The sequence below is a fragment of the Chlamydotis macqueenii genome, chromosome W (genome assembly GCF_036417535.1).
Source record: "Chlamydotis macqueenii isolate bChlMac1 chromosome W, bChlMac1.mat, whole genome shotgun sequence".
Classification (NCBI taxonomy): domain Eukaryota; kingdom Metazoa; phylum Chordata; class Aves; order Otidiformes; family Otididae; genus Chlamydotis; species Chlamydotis macqueenii.
The window spans coordinates 7268770-7287994 of NC_141592.1; the positions used below are offsets into that span (position 1 = coordinate 7268770).

General features: G+C 43.9%; 1 pseudogene across 1 annotated transcript in view; it reads left to right on the forward strand.

The window, feature by feature from the left end:
- LOC147596569 (protein ARK2N-like) overlaps positions 1-10099 on the forward strand; it is a 41913-nt pseudogene extending 31814 nt beyond the window's left edge. The window contains exons 4-5 of the transcript XR_015261357.1: positions 2395-2521; positions 9633-10099. The product of XR_015261357.1 is annotated as a protein ARK2N-like (transcript). The remainder of the gene's footprint in view (positions 1-2394; positions 2522-9632) is intronic.
- The last annotated feature ends 9126 nt before the right edge of the window (positions 10100-19225 follow it).

Here is a 19225-nt window from a genome sequence, read left to right on the forward strand (position 1 = left end):
TTGTCTTCATCTCAACCCACGAGTTCTCCTTCCTTCCCAATTCTCTCCCCCATTCCTGCTGGGGAGGGGGAGGGTGAGCGAGAAACTGTGTGGTGATTCGGGCTAAACCATCACAATGATGTGTTCCCATGGGAAAATAACAACATAAGCTTTATCTAAGTGAAAAATCTTATTAGGACACACTATCACATCTTTGTGCATGGGCAAATATTTGGGGCTGTTTTGCAAGCCCTGATGTTGTGGGGCAAACAAAACATCTACTTTGGGGGTCATCCCAATGTTTGTGCAAAGGAATTAACAGTGTAGGCATGTTATTAGGCATGAAATTTGTATGGCCAGAGGCCGTAAATCTATCTGTAGGATATAATCCTGATTTACACTCAGCTACTATTGCAATATTTACTCTGCTAATCATGGTTTCTCTACTGCTAATTACCTTTTTGTTATTTGAATGTAAAGCTAAGGTAATATGTGAAAGCTCTTTTGGAGCGCTCATTTTTACCTCTGGGGATTTATTTTGGGGCTATTTAAGAGGTGATCTACTTTGCCCATCTGCCAGACATTACCCTGTCTAGCACAGGGTGCAGAATGCTAGTACGTCATTAATGCATTAATACAACATTTTAGGGCAAGTTGATATCCACACCAGTTTGCGTGAATAAATAGCTGAGGGTTGTGTTGCTGTTCTGCTGCCTGTGCTGTAGCAGCAGTGACGTTCAGAAGCGGGGTGATGCGAATCACTGGGGCAGTGATCGCGTAAAGTTCCTGATTTGCATCACCAGCGCATGAATCAAAGTCTCCGAGCACTTCCATTTCATGTTTCACAGTGTGCCCAGCCGCTTTTATTAAATACCCATGACCCATTTTGTGACTTTCTGGTAGTTGGTGATATCTGCCAAGAAATGTTCAGCTGAATTGTAATGTTAGGAAAAGTCTGCCTGAGCTATTAATTCATTTTAAGTTCAGCTGACAAATCTTTTTTTTGTCTTGTGAGGTAGAAACTCTTCCTTCAGGTACATGGCAGCACGCAGGTTTCCTTCCCTTGCTAACCCTGATCAGATGTTGTACCAAGGATCTTTGCTTTTCAAAAACTGAACATATAGTATGGGCTCTCTATTTGCTTGCATCTTTTCTGAGTACTTTAAGCAGTCATTAGGTTTCCCTGGCACTTGCTTTACGTTTAACTTCTCTTTATGTCCTTCTGATCTACCTGGGGGTATAATCAGTTCTGCATGTTTGCACACCTTTGAAATTCGGTGGACTGTTATTGCATCCTCCTCCTCATCTTTGAAGAGGTGTCCAGTCAAACTAGATAGACATAATATATTCATCTAATCTCAAATTCCCTGCTCAATAAATGATTCTTCCCCTGTGTAATACAGCTGAATTAGTGGTTTCCAAGAAGTATGTAGTCTCGTCTGCTTCAGGGCTGCCCAGCATCCACCAGGTTACTGCTAAAGAGAGACAGTAGAAGTAATTTATTTTTTTTTTTAGGAGGGGGGAGGGGAAAATAGAAGCTATATTGTTAATTGAAATCATCTTTTTTAATTGTTTCTTTAAATAATTTATTTTCTGTAAAACAAATAATCATTTTGTCTGTTTTGTGTTTTACATGCAAATATTATTTAATATGTCACAACACAGCTTCACTAATTGTGGTGAAGGACCTTCTTTGCAGAAAAGGCAAAACCTGCCACACTTGTTGTGGGTATTTAGAGCCGACTTGTTTGACAGACCAATGAACTGGATAGCATTGAGGAGCTGCAATAAAAAAACCCAAATCATTGCTATATATGGAACTTATGAAAAACAGATATTTTTTTTCAAGTATTTGTAATAATGTTAGAGTAGATGTATGAAGCAGTGTGACCAGAAACTGATGGATTTGTTGGGTTTTTTTTCATTGACCAGCTCCCCTTATTTTTTTAAAAACAAAATAAAGTAAGTTAATTTTCCTTGGTGTGTGTGATGTTTTTGTCCATTCTGTGGGCTTTATTTGACACACAGTATCATTGAGTGTGATTTATTTACAATAGATTGTCTTGTTTCTTTATTTCAAAGAGGTTTAGGCACAGTCTAACTCTTAGCATTGTCGTAAAATAACAGCTGGAAAGCCTAATTACATCAAGCATTCTTGATGTAATAGTCTGACTTTGTTCACATTTGTGTGATAACACCATCAGTAGAGCTATTGAGACTGAATAAATCCAGTGGTCATCCTGTATCAGGTGATGAACTGAAAATTTGGATAACTTGACCTAATAAGATTTTCCAGTCTCAGTGTTTCAGGCTTTTTTTTTTTTTTTGTTAGCTTGGGAAATTCCTTTTCCAGCTGATTTCTGAGTTGTGTAAGCTGTTAAACATTGGCTGTATTTGTGTTTTCCCCATCTGTAGGTCATTTGGATCCAGGCTTCCTTGCAAGTGACAAAACCTCTTCTGGTAATACCCAGATCAATGAAGAAATTAATATCGCCTCTTCTGATAGCGAAGTAGAGATTGTTGGAGTTCAGGAACGTGCCAGGTATTAATTCCTTTTTCTTGCTCTACTATCTCTTTTATTTTATCAGATTATCTGTATTGCCAAAATTCATAAAGAAAAAAACCTGCTGACTTTCACTTCTGTAGTTATCCATCCATGACTGATGCCCAAAAGGTACCGAATGTTGCATTTGTTTTTTTCTATTCTGCTGGTCACGGTAGTCTCAGAATGTGTTTTTCTTTAGAATGTTACCAACTTGATAAGTTATCAGATTAAGCTTGTGACTCAACATCAAACATTAAGAGGCTAAACATATATAATATTAAAATACCAAATACTGAGATACCAAATTTATATACATCAGGAATTCAGCTATTAAGGGCATAGTGTGAATATGCAAATACATAAAAATATTAGTGGGTTCTTGTTTCCTTTCAAAATATTCACTTACTTCAAACATTTAACCAACTTCCAGTTTATTTAATTTATCAGTAGTTGTAAAAATGCTATGAACTTTTCAATGGTTAATGTCATAAGCTTCTTTAGATTAAAAATTGGATCCTTTTGAATCTTGTTTTTATTTCAAGATACAAGTTCAAATCTCCAAAGTAGATGAGGGTAAGGAAGCCAGAGGTTTCTCTCAAGCTCAGATAGAAAACTGTCCAGCTGTGCTTCAGCTATATTCTTGATAGGCATTTTTTGATGTTACTCTTCATCTATATTTTATGATCTTTCATTGGCTTAAGGTATTATGAAGCAGTTGAACAAGTCTGGCATTTTCATGTGGTACAGAGAGTTAATTTGGTGGAATAAAAGCAAGTTAAAACAGTATACGGACAAGCTCTTTCTAAAACTAGTCTACTACCTGGTGGATGCATGGAGGCGGAAAAAGGGTGTGAGGGACAAGGAACAGAGCTGTTCCTCGTTGTCCCTTCACTGCATCTTTCTTGAGGAAAGGAAGAAGGAAGGTGTACAGAAATCAGTTTCCCAGGCAGGAAACTGTATAGACAGTGTGGGCACAATCCAGTACTGTTGGATGTGAAAAAAGAAAATTTTAAGGTGCTGAAGGAAGAGAGGTTTAGTCTTTGCTTTTAAAATACTGAAAGTCCTTGCATGGTGTTCTGGTTTTGTTTAGTGAGGGGGGGGCTAAGGTGGTAGCTTCTGTAGGAAACTGCTAGAAGTTGCTCCCCATTGTTCAGTGGACTCGGCCGGGCCTAGGGCGGACCCGCTGCTGGTCAAGGCCGAGCCAATTGGTAGCAGAAAGTCCCATGATAACGCCTCTGTGATAACGTATTTAAGAAGGGGAAAACAGCAGCTGAGCGGGGGGCAGAGAGGGGGAGGTGTGAGCCTTGTGGGCCTTGCAGGCCTCACAGGCCTCACCCTCTGGCCTCCCGCTGGGCAGCCGACTGGGCCCAACTCGGCCCGGCCTGGCTGCAAGAAGTGGAGAGGAGATGAGAAGTGAATAAGATGTAAAAAGGATCCTGAGAGACATCTGCCAGCCTGTTGTTAGGAACGGCTGCAGACGCCAAGGTCAGTGAAGAAGGAGGGGGAGGAGTAATGCGGCTCCTGGCCAAGATTCCCCTGCAGCCTGTGGTGACGACCATGGTGGAGCAGGTTGTCCCCCTGCAGCCCATGGAGATCCACAGAGGGGCAGAGATCCACCCGCAGCCCGTGGAGGACCCCACGCTGGAGCAGGTGGAGGCCTGAAGGAGGCTGTGGCCCATGGAGGGCCCGCTGGGACAGCTGTTCTGGAGGGACTGCACCCTGTGGAAGAGATGACCCATGCCGGAGCAGTTTCACAAAGGACTGTGTCCCGTGGGAGGGACCCCAGGAAGGAGCAGGGGAGGAATGTGAGGAGTTCTTCCCCCGACCATGAAGCAGTGGTGTAAAACAACACGTGATGAACTGACCGCATCCCCCATTCCCTCTTCCCCCCTGTGCCGCTCGGGGAGGGGGGAAGGTAGTAGAGATAATATTAAGCCTGGGAAGAGGGAGGGGTGGAGGGAGGTTATCTTGTTCCCTGTCTCATTCTCCTGCTAGTGTTAGAAATAAATGAGTATTTTTCCCCAGGTCGAGTCTGTTTTGCCCGTGACGGTAACTTTAAGGATTTCTCCCCATCCTTATCTCAAACCTCGAGCCATTTTTCTTATATCATCTCCCCTATTCTCTCGGAGGGTGGGGGGAGCGAGAGAGAGACTGTGTAGTCTGGTCCCAATCGGGGCTGAACTACGACACAAGGCTAACTCTTTTGGAAGATACTAATTCCCTAGGAAGTACCTCTCCTGGTTGTTTATCCAGCAGACCCAGGGCTTGGAGAATCTTTTTACTAATGATAAGCCATGTGGACTTGTCCTCCAATACTAGTTCATGTAAATCTGTCTAGCACTATGTACACACAACCCTTCTGCTTGAGGTCCCCTGTTCAAAAGCTTCCGATGCTGCTTGCCTCAGTAATATTTACCATATACAAGAATGGAAATGTTAAGTAAATGCAGAGTTGCTGTTTAAAATCAATTTTAGTAGATACGGACCAAAATAATTTCAGCAAAGACAGACATAAAGCACACTTGTGTGCTTTCCTTTTTTTACATAGCCATCTACAATCTCCCCAAGACGAGTTCTTACTGGCTCCATTGAATACTCACACATTTCAGTTGTTGAAATCCTATTGAGAATTTTATTTCTCTTGCAGGTCTAGGCTGGCAGTTATGAAGCATTGATGGGCTTCTGACAGGGTTGTCATTTGGAAAAGGTTTAGGTTTTTGATCAGTTTTTTTTGCATGCTTAGTTAGTATGGTGTTTGGATTCAGTTCTTTTGCTCACACTGTTTTTTATTGTGCTGCATATTACATGTCGTTGTTAGACTGGCATGAGTCGTGAAACCCTAGAGTTTGTCCATCTGTAGTTTTTCAGATTTCTAGTGAATTGGTGGTGTTTCTCATTGTTGGAATATTACTTGGCATCTACTTAGGACACCAAGTCATGTTTTTCAGTTTGTTTAATTTTTGTCCAATAGATTTTATCATGCATGTGTATAAAACAGTCTTCCTCTGTTTTTTCCTAGGTCCCCCTCATCCCCCCTCCTTTTTTTGGTTGCCTTTACTTGATATCTTGATAGCTACAGATTGGAAAGGAGGTTCCCTAAGCTAATGTTTGATTGAACTTTTTGCTATTGGCTGCTTGTGTGATTTGCTTGAGGATAAACATGTTTATTTTTGCAAGGTATCATTTCTATGAGATAATTTACAGTTTGCTTTTTGTCATCTTCAGGGAGAAGTTAGTATTAGCTTGCCTAAGCATTGAGGACTGTTGTGTATCACAATGATGGACCATAGTCCCTGAGACTGAACATCATATTTAGTTGCTTTGGCTACTGTCGTGGTTTTGTTTAGGGGGGGGGGCCTAAGGTGGTAGCTTCTGTAGGAAACTGCTAGAAGTCGCTCCCCTTTGTTCAGGGGACTTGGCCAGGCCTAGGGCGGACCCACTGCTGGCCAAGACCGAGCCGATTGGTAGCAGAATGTCTCGTGATAACGCCTCTGCGATAACGTATTTAAGAATGGGAAAACAGAAAAAAAGAGAGAAGATGTGAAGAAGCTGAGCGGGGGCAGAGGCGCAGAGGGGGAGGCGCAGGACTCATGGGCCTTGCAGGCCTCACCCTCTGGCCTCTCGCCAGGCAGCCGACTGGGCCCGACTCAGTCCAGCCCGGCTGCAAGAAGTGGAAAGGAGATGAGAAGTGAATAAGATGTAAAAAAAAAGATCCTGAGAGACATCTGCCAGCCTGTTGTGAGGAACGGCTGCAGACGCCAAGGTCAGTTCAGAAGGAGGGGGAGGAGTAATGCGGCTCCTGGCCAAGATTCCCCTGCAGCCTGTGGTGACGACCATGGTGGAGCAGGTTGTCCCCCTGCAGACCATGGAGGTCCACGGAGGAGCAGAGATCCACTTGGAGCCCGTGAAGGACCCCGTACTGGGGGAGGTGGATGCCTGAAGGCAGCTGTGGCCCGTGGAGGGCCCGCTGGGACAGCTGTTCTAGAGGGACTGCACCTGTGGAAGACATGACCCACGCCGGAGCAGTTCCACGAAGGACTGTGGTGTAGGGGTGGGACCCCACAACGGAGCAGGGGAGGAATGCGAGGAGTTCTTCCCCCGACCATGAAGCAATGGCGTGAAACAACATGTGATGAACTGACCACAACCCCCATTCCCTCTTCCCCCCTGTGCTGCTCGGGAGGGGAAGGTAGTAGAGATAATGTTAAGCTCGGGAAGAGGGAGGGGTGGGGGGAGGTTATCTTGTTCTCTGTCTCATTATCCTGCTGTTTGTAGTAATAAATGAATAGTTTTCCCCAAGTTGAGTCTGTTTTGCCCGTGACGGTAACTTTAAGGATTTCTCCCTGTCCTTATCTCAAACCTTGAGCCGTTTTTCCTTATATTTTCTCTCCCTGTTCTCTCGGAGTGTGGGGGGAGTGAGAGAGAGACTGCGTAGTCTGGTCCCGATCGGGGCTGAACTACGACAGCTACGTGCTTTTCTTGTCAGTTATGCTTAAAAAGACTTCTTAAAATAAAGCTTTTAAAAAAAAGAAAAAAACTAACCTTTATATTTGTTAGAGTTTCAGTCTCTTGTTACTAACTCTTTGTAAATATGTACTTATGTATTTTTAAGACTGAAGAAGTAATAAAATAGTCATTCTGAATATCACATCCAAAACTAAATACTGTATCTGAGAAGGAAATGAGACGTTTGTATTCAGAGCAGTTAGCGCTCAGAGAATGAGATTTTTCATTCTATTTCATGAAACTCTATCTCTAACCAGAGCCAAGAAAGATAAGCATAACCTAAGTAGTTCTGGAGAAAGTAAATTGCACTACCTTAAATTAAAACAAATAAAATGTAAATGTTAGGGATATTTGACCAGTGCAGAAAACCTGAGTTCCTGAAATACGGTACACATGCCTTCATAAAGAAACAGGAAAAGGTTACCCCAGCAGCCCAGTATCTCCTACGTATGTATGCAGCCAGGAGCAGCTACAGCCACCACCAGTGCTTACGAGAGCAAACCAATTTTGAGAGCACTAGGTATAAAGTTTTACTAGCAGTTGTTTAAGATTTACAGCTGGGAATGGAGTGACCATCTTAAAGACTCCTGTAAATTCCTGTCATCACTTCATCATGTTAAAAAAATTAGTCTGTCTTTCATTTTGTTTTCTAATTATTATTAGCTTGTACTTCAATTGTCACATATCTATTATGAATATAGTAAGTAAAAATACTGTGCAAATAAGTGGATATGTACCTCACTTCAGCAAGGCACTTGAGTGTGTGCTTACCTTTAAATACATGATTTAGTCTCATCGACTATAATCACTGAAAGCTTAAATGTTTTGCTTGAAGTGGGGCTGTACTGTTATCAGTGAGCATTTCTCAGCATGTATGTAATTTTTAGTTAAGATGACCAAAGAAAAATTAAGTGTAATGGCTGCAGTAATGTAATTACAAAATGTCTCTTGTAATTATTGTAATGAAAGTGTCATTTTGTCTGTATTTTAACATGGTTTTGATTTCATATAGAAAGATAGCTTTTCTCTTTGTCTCATCAAGCCTCTCTCAAAATGTTTCTCTTTTTAAGAGTCCAGTGGGTAAAACTTCTAGCAGGGAACTATGCTTCTGAATAATGCATGGTATTACATGTGATGGGGCAGACTTCTTCAAGATCCTTGGGATCCATGCACATATGGATACGTGCATAAAAATACACACATTTTACACCCACTGGGAGAATTCAGTTCTTAAAAATAATGTAATCCTCACCACCCCACCCCTCCAGGTTTAAATTTAAGTTTAATCTCAGCTTTGTTACTGGGTATTTAAGATATCATGGACTCTACAAATGGAAAATCCACTAGGACATTCTGGAGAGGGTGTCGTAGCTCAGCCCCGATCAGGACCAGACTACGCAGTCTCTCTCTCGCTCCCCCCACCCTCCGAGAGAATAGGGGAGATGATATAAGAAAAATGGCTCGAGGTTTGAGATAAGGACAGGGAGAAATCCTTAAAGTTACCGTCACGGGCAAAACAGACTCGACTTGGGGAAAAATACTTATTTATTTCTAACACTAGCAGGAGAATGAGACAGGGAACAAGATAACCTCCCTCCACCCCTCCCTCTACCCAGGCTTAACATTATCTCTACCACCTCCCCTCTCGAGCGGCACAGGGGGGAAAAAGGGAATAGGGGTTGCAGTCAGTTCATCATGCATTGTTTTACGCCGCTGTGTCATCGTCAGGGGAAGAACTCCTCACATTCCTCCTCTGCTCCAGCATGGGGTCCCTCCCATGGGCCACAGTCCTTCGTGAAACTGCTCTGGCGTGGGTCATCTCTTCCACAGGGTGCAGTCCCTCCAGAACAGCGGGCCCTCCACAGGCCACAGCCTCCGTCAGGCCTCCACCTGCTCCGGCGTGGGGTCCTCCACGGGCTGCAGGTTGATCTCTGCCCCTCTGTGGACCTCCATGGTCTGCAGGGGGACAACCTGCTCCACCATGGTCATCACCACAGGCTGCAGGGGAATCTTGGCCAGGAGCAGCATTACTCCTCCCCCTCCTTCTTCACTGACCTTGGCGTCTGCAGCCGTTCCTCACAACAGGCTGGCAGACGCCTCTCAGGATCCTTTTTACATCTTATTCACTTCTCATCTCCTCTCCACTTCTTGCAGCCAGGCCGGGCCGAGTTGGGCCCAGTCAGCTGCCCGGCGGGAGGCCAGAGGGCGAGGCCTGCAAGGCCCACAAGGCTCACGCCTCCCCTTCTCTGTCCCCTGCTCAGCTGCTTCACATCTTCTTCTCTCCTTCTCTTTTTTTTTTCTGTTTTCCCCTTCTTAAATACGTTATCGCAGAGGCGTTATCACAGAACATTCTGCTACCAATCGGCTCGGCCTTGGCCAGCAGTGGATCCGCCCTAGGCCTGGCCAAGTCCACTGAACAATGGGGAGCGACTTCTAGCAGTTTCCTACAGAAGCTACCACCTTAGGCCCCCCCTCACTAACAAAACCAGAACAGAGGGGCATGTTAACAAGATGCCTAAGTGATAAACCCCTGCAGCTAAGAATCTTGTGCAAGAATTCAATAGTAGTTTTAATCCTTTGTGGTTTTTTTGCCTTGCTACAGGTGTGTGGATCCCAGGGGAGGTGTGATTCAGAGCGTGTCTTCCTGGAAGCATGGCTCAGGCTCACAGTATATTAACACTCAGCAAACACAATCATGGACAGCTGTGACTCCCCAGCAGAATTGGTCTTCACCCCCAGAAGTAGTAGACCTCACTTTGGATGAGGATGCCAGACGCAAATATCTACTGTAATGCAGTGTCACTGTGTTTCTGTCCCCCACCCCTTCTCCCCTTTGTGGCACAGAAGTTCATTGTTAAAGCTTCAGCTTCCAAAGTCCTGTTCCTGGCATTACAAAATTCAAACTCACAAAGTTTTTCATTTCCATAAGAATATAGTATAATTTCAATATAATTTAAAATGTTTTTGCCTTCTCAAAGGAGGATTCCTCCAAATATTAAAACCCAATAGCACCAAATTTAACACACATCTACACTTACTAACTTGTGTATGTGTTAATCTAAAGAAATAACTGTGCAAACTTAAGTCCTCCCACCCTTTTCCACTGTCAACTTCAGAACATTTTTAATTTATCAGTATATTGAGTTTGTTAGTAGAAGTTAGTGTTTTGCTGTGTGAGCATCAGGGTTTTTGAGAAATGCTGTGTCCTCACTGATTTCAGTGGAACTAGGGGTATTCAATGCTTCCGAAAACTGGGCCAAGAGTATTTATACCCAAGCTGATTTGGTTATGTTACCAGCAGGAGGGACTGACTTATATACAACGGCCCGTAACATATGCACTGAACAGCTTTTAATTAAATAATTTTTTTCAATGTAATTTATAGTTTACACTCTTTTCAGTGCTGAGTCTTCTGTCTACTTATCTACTGTGTTTCACTGATCATTTCCCACAGCTTGTTACAGTTTAAAATAGTAATAGTAGTGACTTACTAGCAGCTGATTATTGCAAAAGCACAAGAAAAATAAAAGGAATAAAAAGACCCAGCATCCCTCCTTTTTAGATATAGCTGAACTTTTTTACCTATATCTGAGTCTTGCCTGAAGTAGGAGAGAAACTAAACGTTTTGTTTGTAGTCCTCATTTCTACTGTTGCTTATTTGCTTCATTAACCATCTCAAAAAAACCCCAGAAAACGAAACAACTTGCAAAGCCCCAGTCTGGCAAAGCACTTTAGCAGCTGCGTAGCATTCAGCTCAGACAGTTGGCTGAAACTCGTGGGGACATTCAAGTGCTTAAAAGTCTATCCTAAAAGATGTTGCAAGATTGGGGCTTAAGGATTTGATTTTTTTTTTTTAACCCTATATCTGCACCATTTTCCTGGCTTTAGGTCATGTCTCTTATCCTAGTTCTGGAATTGTTTTTAGCATATGATCCAGGAAACACTTTCTACCAGAATATTTACTCTGCCATAATCAGTGGAACTACTTACTTGAGTGGGCTGCAGTTTCTGTAGTGTATATGGAAATTCCTGCCCCTCATCTGTCATTTTGAGCCTTTCTCAAGGCAAAAACCAAAGATTAGACTTTAACAAGATGATATTCACTTTAAATGTCTATTGTGCAATTAAAATGTTCCTTTGTATTCAAAATGTTTCTAATAGAAATTTTGTACAGCTCTATTGTCAGATTTTTTGCCATTTAAGGCTGAGCAGGGGGTAGTCAGGACATGGGAAGTTCTATTTTCTTTCTGTGTTGGCTGGTTTTTAAATTCATTTGGCTTCCGGTAATTTTATCTGTGGAAAAAAAAAATCTAAATAAAATTACCTATGTTGTCACATAACTTAAAGGAAAAAAAAAAAAATGAGCAGTGGTGGTATATTTAGTAACAAAACAGCTGTTTCTTTAATCAGCAGAACAGTTATGGCTGCACTTTAAAGAACTAGGTAAGGGATTGATATTCTAATTTCAAGCTTTCTAAAACATTGAACATAAGTGTATTGCATGGCCAGAAAAATATATGTGGTGCTTCTAGTGACCAATTTCTTTCTCTGGGGGTGGGAGGGAGGGAGGGAGCAGCATGTGGATGAAGCCCATTCACATTGCGGTAGGGAAAAGCCCTGTACTGTTGGGGCACTGTATCAGTAGTGACTGTTGATCTTTTTTCCTCGTATTTTAATCATGCAACTCAGACGTTGTTTTAGTGGGCTAGCGCACATGCTGTAAAGGTAACTTTGGAACAGTGATGTAGCGTGGCTGCTTTTTCCTGTTTCACAGTCTTTTAAAGATCAGTTCTGAAGAAAGCTTCAGGGACCCATTTGTAGTCCTTCCTTGAAAAATGCAAACTCTCTTGTTTTTCAGTTTGTATATGATGTGACTTCCATGTATATATAAAAACAACTGTGTCCTAACCAAACTTCCTCCAATTGTGCACTGTGTTTGTTTAAACAATTCATGTCAATTAATGTATTGTAGTCTGATGCAGGTTTTCTTTTATTTAAAACACTACATATTTTCTCTTATTCTTCACAAATTTGAGAGGGTAGTGATCTGAAAACCGCAATCACTGGATAGCTTGGAAGTGGTTTTAGTGTTGATTGGTGGTTTTTTTTTGTGTTTTTTGTTTTGTTTTGTTTTGTTTTTTTAAAGAGAGCAAACAGTGCCTGGATGGTTTTGCTCTTCTCAGCAGGAAAGAGAAATGCTAGCTATGCATGTATGGCTAAGAACCAGTGCACTTAAGGCCTGATCCAGAACCCATTGGAGCTGAAGTGGGGCTTCCTGTCAACTTCAGTGTGCACTGGCTCAAGCCCTTCACGGTTTAGCAGTTCCTGAATTGCTGGAGTGTGAACTTGGAATCTTCTGTAGCGAAGACAAATCATTGCTTAGAATATTAATGTTTAAAACATGCAACTCTAGTTAAAAAAAATTGATTCTTCTTGACACTCATTATTTAGTTCTTGTTTTCCATCTAGTATTTAATGGTCTTTGGAGAAAAAATAATAATAAAACAGTGTTATATATATATATATAAAATATATTTTTGGTTCAAGATGAGACCTTCTGGTTTTTGAAACAAGTCTGTAGCATAAAAGTTAAACTATTTTAAGGCAAAATAAAATAGAGTGTATTATTTAAACAATACCAACTTGTTTGGGATTTTTTTTTCCCCCCTCCACTTTCATTCAATATGCTGCTGTTTGTCACATCTCCAAAATAAAGCCTTAAACTCTGGGAATGGGTTACAACTGCCCAGTTTCAGCACTGTTCCCTGCATTTCATTTTGAATGTCCAGAATGTAAACGTGATTTTCTGCAAAAGCTTGCTTTTATCTCCCAGACCAGGGCAGGACCTTCTATGCTTCTCCCTGTAGGACTGATGGGGGATGCCAGGGGATGTGCAGGGAGCAGTAACGAGCGGCCGTAGCCCATCGTGCTCTGCAGATCCCTTCTAGGGATGCGGTTTCTATGTAGCCACACACCGCAGTCCTTCAGGTGCCTGAGCAACCTCCATAACCAGTATTTCTCCCACTGCATCCCCTTGACCCATCCTCACAGCTGGTCTTCTGCTGAGATGATTTGACTGAGAGACCAATGTTCCACTCGGATTTTCTCACGCAGCCAGGTAGTGCTGGCAAGCTTGGATCTACTGCCATTTGAAGTGGATGCGTAGATCAGCTCTGAAACTCTAGGCAGATCCTCACAGACCATGAGAGGTGGTGCCAGGCTGAACAGTGTTTGGAGAACCACTAAATGATACCGGGGAATTTACAACCACAATTAAAGAGAAGGACGGTAAGTATAACTACACTGTGCTAAACTTAGGGTCCCACTGCCTGTCAGTCTTCTCATAGCCAATATAGGAATAATAATAACAAAACCCATTATGTTTCCAGCTAAATAGGGGAGTTTGCTTTAGTTCTGATGTTTTTATCACGTGAGAAGTCTCTCAGTGGTGTGAATAAGGAGAGCCATTTATCCATGTATTTTAAACGTCAAGATGGATAACAAGAGTGAAGTGAGTTGGCTTTTCAGCCCCACTGAGTTCTTGGCTTTTGTGATGCTTGAAAATCCAAATTCTGTGTCTGGTGGTGGTTGCGGAGGTGGACGCCAGACTTGGATTTTATTTCATGTGTATCACCAGCTGAGGGAGAACAGCGCTGTGGACTTTGGTGCACATGTGGAAAGATGAGAGCTGATGTATCTCCTGAATCTTTTCTCCATCACCAAGAGATACCCAGAGTCTTTGGACTTCAGGATACACTGAATGGAAAGCTTTAAAATTTCTCCTGCGGCAGTCGGCACATCCCTCATGGCTTGGGCCACTTTGCTTTTATGTAGGAGACACTTGGCTTTGTGAGAACTGTCATTTCTGGGGCAATACAAGAACCGACAAAAACTACCCAAACAGGTTAGATTTTTCTCTTGCTTTCCCCAGTGAACTCATTGCAATGCAGATGAATTTTGTAACTGAAAATTTAGTTAGCCTGCCTTAAAATGGGAACTGAAAGGGTTTTACTAAGTGGATTAGTTCCCCAGTTCCCTGGAGAATCTCTAAATGATGTCCTTTGCTGAGTGCATCACCTCCATTTGCTGGAATACTGCTTGGTTTTCCCTCTCCTTTTTAGGGTCATCATCTGTGAATCTCAGCTTTCTCTCCAGAGCATCACAGGGATGTAGTTTCCTTTCTGGCTGCAAAGGAAAGGAGCAGCACGCCTGCAAAATGCAAACTTGCGGTCCTATAAACCCAAAGAGGAGCTTTCAGGTCAGAAGTGGTTGGGCAGGAGTGATGCTTTTAAGATCCTAACGGGAAATGTGTCACTTGTGTTATGTGTTCTTGCTCAAAGCTCATCTTACCTGGTGCAGGATATGTGACGGAGATTCATGAAAGGGTAATTTTATTGCTTTTCCACATGATTACACTTCCCATTTGGGTCCATTTATTCACACTCTTCTTGGACCGCATGTGACAAAACTGTGAGTGTCACATTTCCAATCCCATGCTGAACATTAGGCTGGACAGGTGGTGTTGGGAGTTCACCCTTGGTCTATGGAAGGAGCAGAGCTCTTCAGAGCTGTTTTCAGCTCTGGACAGGTGAGAGATTATCCAGACAAAAATCTTGGTGGATGACCAGACATGGGAGCACCAGCTTGTAGAAACACCCACATTTCTGTGCTTTGCCCGAGCAGTCTCCCAAATATCTCTCATTAAAAAAAAGTCCCTGAAACAATGAAAAATCCAATCACTGGGAGTCACTACGTGTCCACAAACCACATCTGGCCCAGGAAAAGCCAGACATGGGAGCCAGGAATGTGTAGAGGAAGCAGTGTATATACAGTATGACCTTCCCCTAGAGGTGGGGAGATAGGTGCGGGTCACCTTTGGGGTAACCCAGGGCAGACTCAAGCCATTAGAAGTCAACAGTGGGAAGGTGAAGAGTAGGCTGGGGGTTTAAGACACCCAGAGCAGAAGACACGGTGAGTAAATCCTAATGAAAAAAGGGATCAAGGTCAGGTTGGATGGGGCCCTGAGCAACCTAATCTGGTTGGAGATGTCCCTCCTCCTTGCAGGGGGGTTGGACTAGATGACCTTTAAAGGTCCCTTCCAACCCAAACTATTCTATGATTCTATAACTTCAAAAGGCAGCTCACAGCATGTCTCGGACAAGACTTGACGAGTTGAAAATGCTATTTAGCAAAAGGAGGATGAGCCTCTGGTGCACACCTGACCATCCTCCACACCTCCTGAGAGCATCTGAGGACCTTTTCTGTGGCTGGGATGCTGCTAAAGCATACTCTCAGGCCATTAAAAACCCCATCCCACTTGGAGTTGTGGAACTACTGGCTCTCCTTCCTCCAGCTGCTTGTTAAGAGGAAGAATTTGGGTAATTTTTAAAGCAGTCCCACCTGGGTATGGCACAAGGCAGGGAGCATGCTTTCCAGGAGGGTCTGAGCTCCCTGCCAGCCAAGAAAGTGTTATTATAATGCTTTATACCCTGGTAAGCAGCAGTACCACATGCAATAGCCAAGTTTTTGGAGGGGTGATGCTGAGATACCCCATACTTTGATGGCCAATGTGAGGTCTTGCCCTGGACCAGTGCTCCCAGCTTGCACGAGGGTATAGCAAAACTCTAAAATGCTCATAAAAGCTCTCAAAAATGTTTCAAAATTAGCTTTACACCTACTTTTCCTGTGTCCCAGGGAGGAATCCCCTTAATTCCTGGTGCTCCAGGCTCTGCCCCACAGAAAGGCTGGGAGGGGGTCTTGTGAATGGAGGTGAGGGCTCTCAGCAGTACCCAGTCTGCAAAGGAGGTAATATTAATGATTTTTAATGCTATTTGGCCACCAAATTTTGGCTCAGAAATCAGCCTGTGGGGAGGCACTAGATGGCACCAAAGCCGGAGGATACAGGCTCTGGACTGCCATTGCACCGTCTGCAGCATCTCCCAGAATGGGGGAAAGACCCCCCAAAAACAGCCAAAAGAGCTTGCGGATGTGAAAACACCAAGTATTTTGTTTCCTAACCATGCTGAACTCTGTCGCCTTGGCTGTCCCCTGTCTGCTCAGCCAGCATCCATCCCGCAGCAGGGAAACAGGCCCCGGGAAGAGCAACAGAAATTGAATCATCTGGATATAATGCCAAAATTAAATCACTCAACTGTGATTTCGAGGTAATTAACCACCGACGGGTCCAATGGAGGGTTGTTTCTCCGAGTTTCCAGCCTACGATCTGGGAACGCAGGCAGGGATCATTGACCCTGCCTTATTTTTGGTTAGCGCAAAGCCACCTTGAGAGCAAAGAGCAGATTTCATAAATAAAATATTGCAACATCCTCGGTTAGGGATAGAAAGCCCGGGGTTTTGCAGCAAGGCTGCTGCGGAGTGTGTTGCCAGGAGAGGGCTTTCCTTCTGCCCTGACTCTCGCACCAGCCGCGGTTGCATCCTAAAGCCACTGCAGGATGCTGGGATGGGGAGAGCATTGGGGAACAAGGAAAACACACCAAAACCACTGCTTCCCAAACACATGGGCAGGATGGAAGAGAAAGGATGAGTTTTGGGTCATTCTTCTTGAAATGGCTCTTCTGGAGCCCCCAACATCAGAAGGACATGGACCAGTTGGAGAAGGTCCAGAGGAGGGCCACGAAGATGATCAGAGGGCTGGAGCACCTCTCTTATGAGGACAGGCTGAGAGAGTTGGGGCTGTTCAGCCTGGAGAAGAGGAGGCTCCAGGGAGACCTGATAGCGGTCTTCCAGTACCTCAAGGGGGCCTACAGGAAAGATGGGCAGAGGCTGTTCAGTAGGGCCTGTTGTGATGACAAGGGGTAATGGTTTTAGAATAGAAGGAAGCAGATTCAGATTAGACATGAGGAAAAAATTTTTCACACTGACAGTGGTGGAACACTGGAACAGGTTGCCCAGAAAGGTGGTGGAAGCCCCATCCCTGGAAATGTTCAAGGCCAGGTTGGACAGGGCTCTGAGTAACCTGATCTAGTTGGAGATGTCCCTGCTCCTTGCAGGGGGGTTGGACTAGATGACTTTTGACAGTCCTTTCCAACCGTAACTATTCTATGATTCTATGATTCTATAAAAAGGGTGATGCGAAATATCCTAAAGCCCAATCCCTGCCCACTCCGTAGGGTTGATGTTGAGGGTGGGCAATTAAATGTAGAATTCAAAGGAAGTATTCAAACAGCCCCAATATCCTGCTCCAAATTCACCGCAGCAAAACATTGCCAGCTCCCATTTTGCAACAACTATCATGTGTCGGAAAAATGACATTATTTGGTAGGCTGACGTATCCCGCGTAAACGGAGAATGAAATTCCTCGAAGCAAAATGATGAGATATAAATGGAGGCATCACAACCCCTTGCCCCCCTTGCTGCAATATATTTTGTGATCCCTTTTAAACAAACTCAGGAGGGCACTGGGTGGGCACTGGGTCCCTCCGAGCAGCTGTGAGCTTCTGAAAATCCTCACTCTTGGGGAAGAGGAAAAACTGCCTCCTGCTTTCCTCCAGAGAAAGTCCTGGGCTGCGTATTTGAAATCTGCTCTGGCAAAATAGGAGCGTGGTGTTTTCTTTCTTATCCCCCAAATGGTTGCTCTTTGGATGAGAAGTTTTAACCTGTTTTCTTATTTTCTCCCCATAAATCTTGAAAATTGAAATGCTGAAATATTTAATTTTAATTTCAAGCAAATGTATAATGATTTTCTCTACCTCGCCTCTCTTTCTTTTTTTGGAGAAAAGAAAAAAAAAGAAAGGGGGTAAAAGGCAGAAGAGAGAAAATTACAGGGAGGCAGAAAATAAAGGAGCCAAATAAGCATAGATTAAACTTCAGTGTAAATAAATCTCAAATAAAGCCCTTTCATAAACCAGGAGCCCCCCACTTTGTGGCTCCCCACCTGAGTTTGGGTTGCTGCTGCTCCCAGGCACGGTACGATGCCACGGTGTTTGCTGGAGAAATTCCTCCTTCGTTTTCACCCTTTCTCTATCCATTCTTCAGTTTGCCTTTAATTTTTCCACCTTCACTTTTCCCTGTATGTTCTCCTCTTCAGTGCTGGTCTCCCACATGCAAGAGGCTTTTTGTCTGTCCCCATCTAAGACTTGAGACCCTTAAAACCCCGGACCTGTTCTCCTTAACAGGGTTTGTAAGACCCACCACCCTTGCCCTAGAAGCACCATCAAAGATCCAGCCATTGCCACGCCATGGTTGTATTGCCATTGATGTCAAGATGTGCTCCCAAGGAAATTGTTATCCAAAATGTAGCTGAAGATCAGAAAATAATCAAAGGCTCAGACCATTGTCTAGCAAGGAGATTACGCTGTTCACAGCCTTCATCCCTACCAGGAGCAAGGCATCAGGTCTTTTCATGCTGTCAATCCCATTGCTCCCCATCCTGCCCTAAAATGGCCTCTGGGGATGCGAGATGTCTGTCTTGAGCAAACCATGGCTTTGAAACTGTCATAAAAAAAATCCTTAACCAGGATTTTTCCACTGTCTTGCCAGAGGTTGGCCAAAAAGACGCCCTTGCGGCCCAGAAGGCCAACCGCATCCTGGGCTGCATCAAGAGAAGCGTGGCCAGCAGGTCGAGGGAGGTGATTCTCCCCCTCTACTCTGCCCTGGTGAGACCCCACCTGGAGTACTGTGTCCAGTTCTGGAGCTCCCAGCACAAGAAGGACATGGACCAGTTGGAGAAGGTCCAGAGGAGGGCCACGAAGATGATAAAAGGGCTGGAGCACCTCTCTTATGAGGACAGGCTGAGAGAGTTGGGGCTGTTCAGCCTGGAGAAGAGGAGGCTCCGGGGAGACCTGATAGCGGTCTTCCAGTACCTCAAGGGGGCCTATAAGAAAGATGGGGAAAGGCTGTTTAGTAGGGCCTGTTGCAATAGGACGAGGGGTAATGGTTTTAAAATAGAGGGGGGTAGATTTAGATTAGAAATTAGGAAAAAATTTTTTACGATGCGAGTTATAGAACACTGGAACAGGTTGCCCAGAGATGTGGTGGAGGCCCCATCTCTGGAAGCGTTCAAGGCCAGGCTGGATGAGGCTCTGAGCAACCTGACCTAGTCAGGGATGTCCCTGCTCCTTGCAGGGGGGTTGGACTAGATGACCTTTGAAGGTCCCTTCCAACCCTAACCATTCTATGATTCTATGATTCTATGAAGTTTGAAGGATGCTGGCTCATCAGTTTTTGAGATGGTGG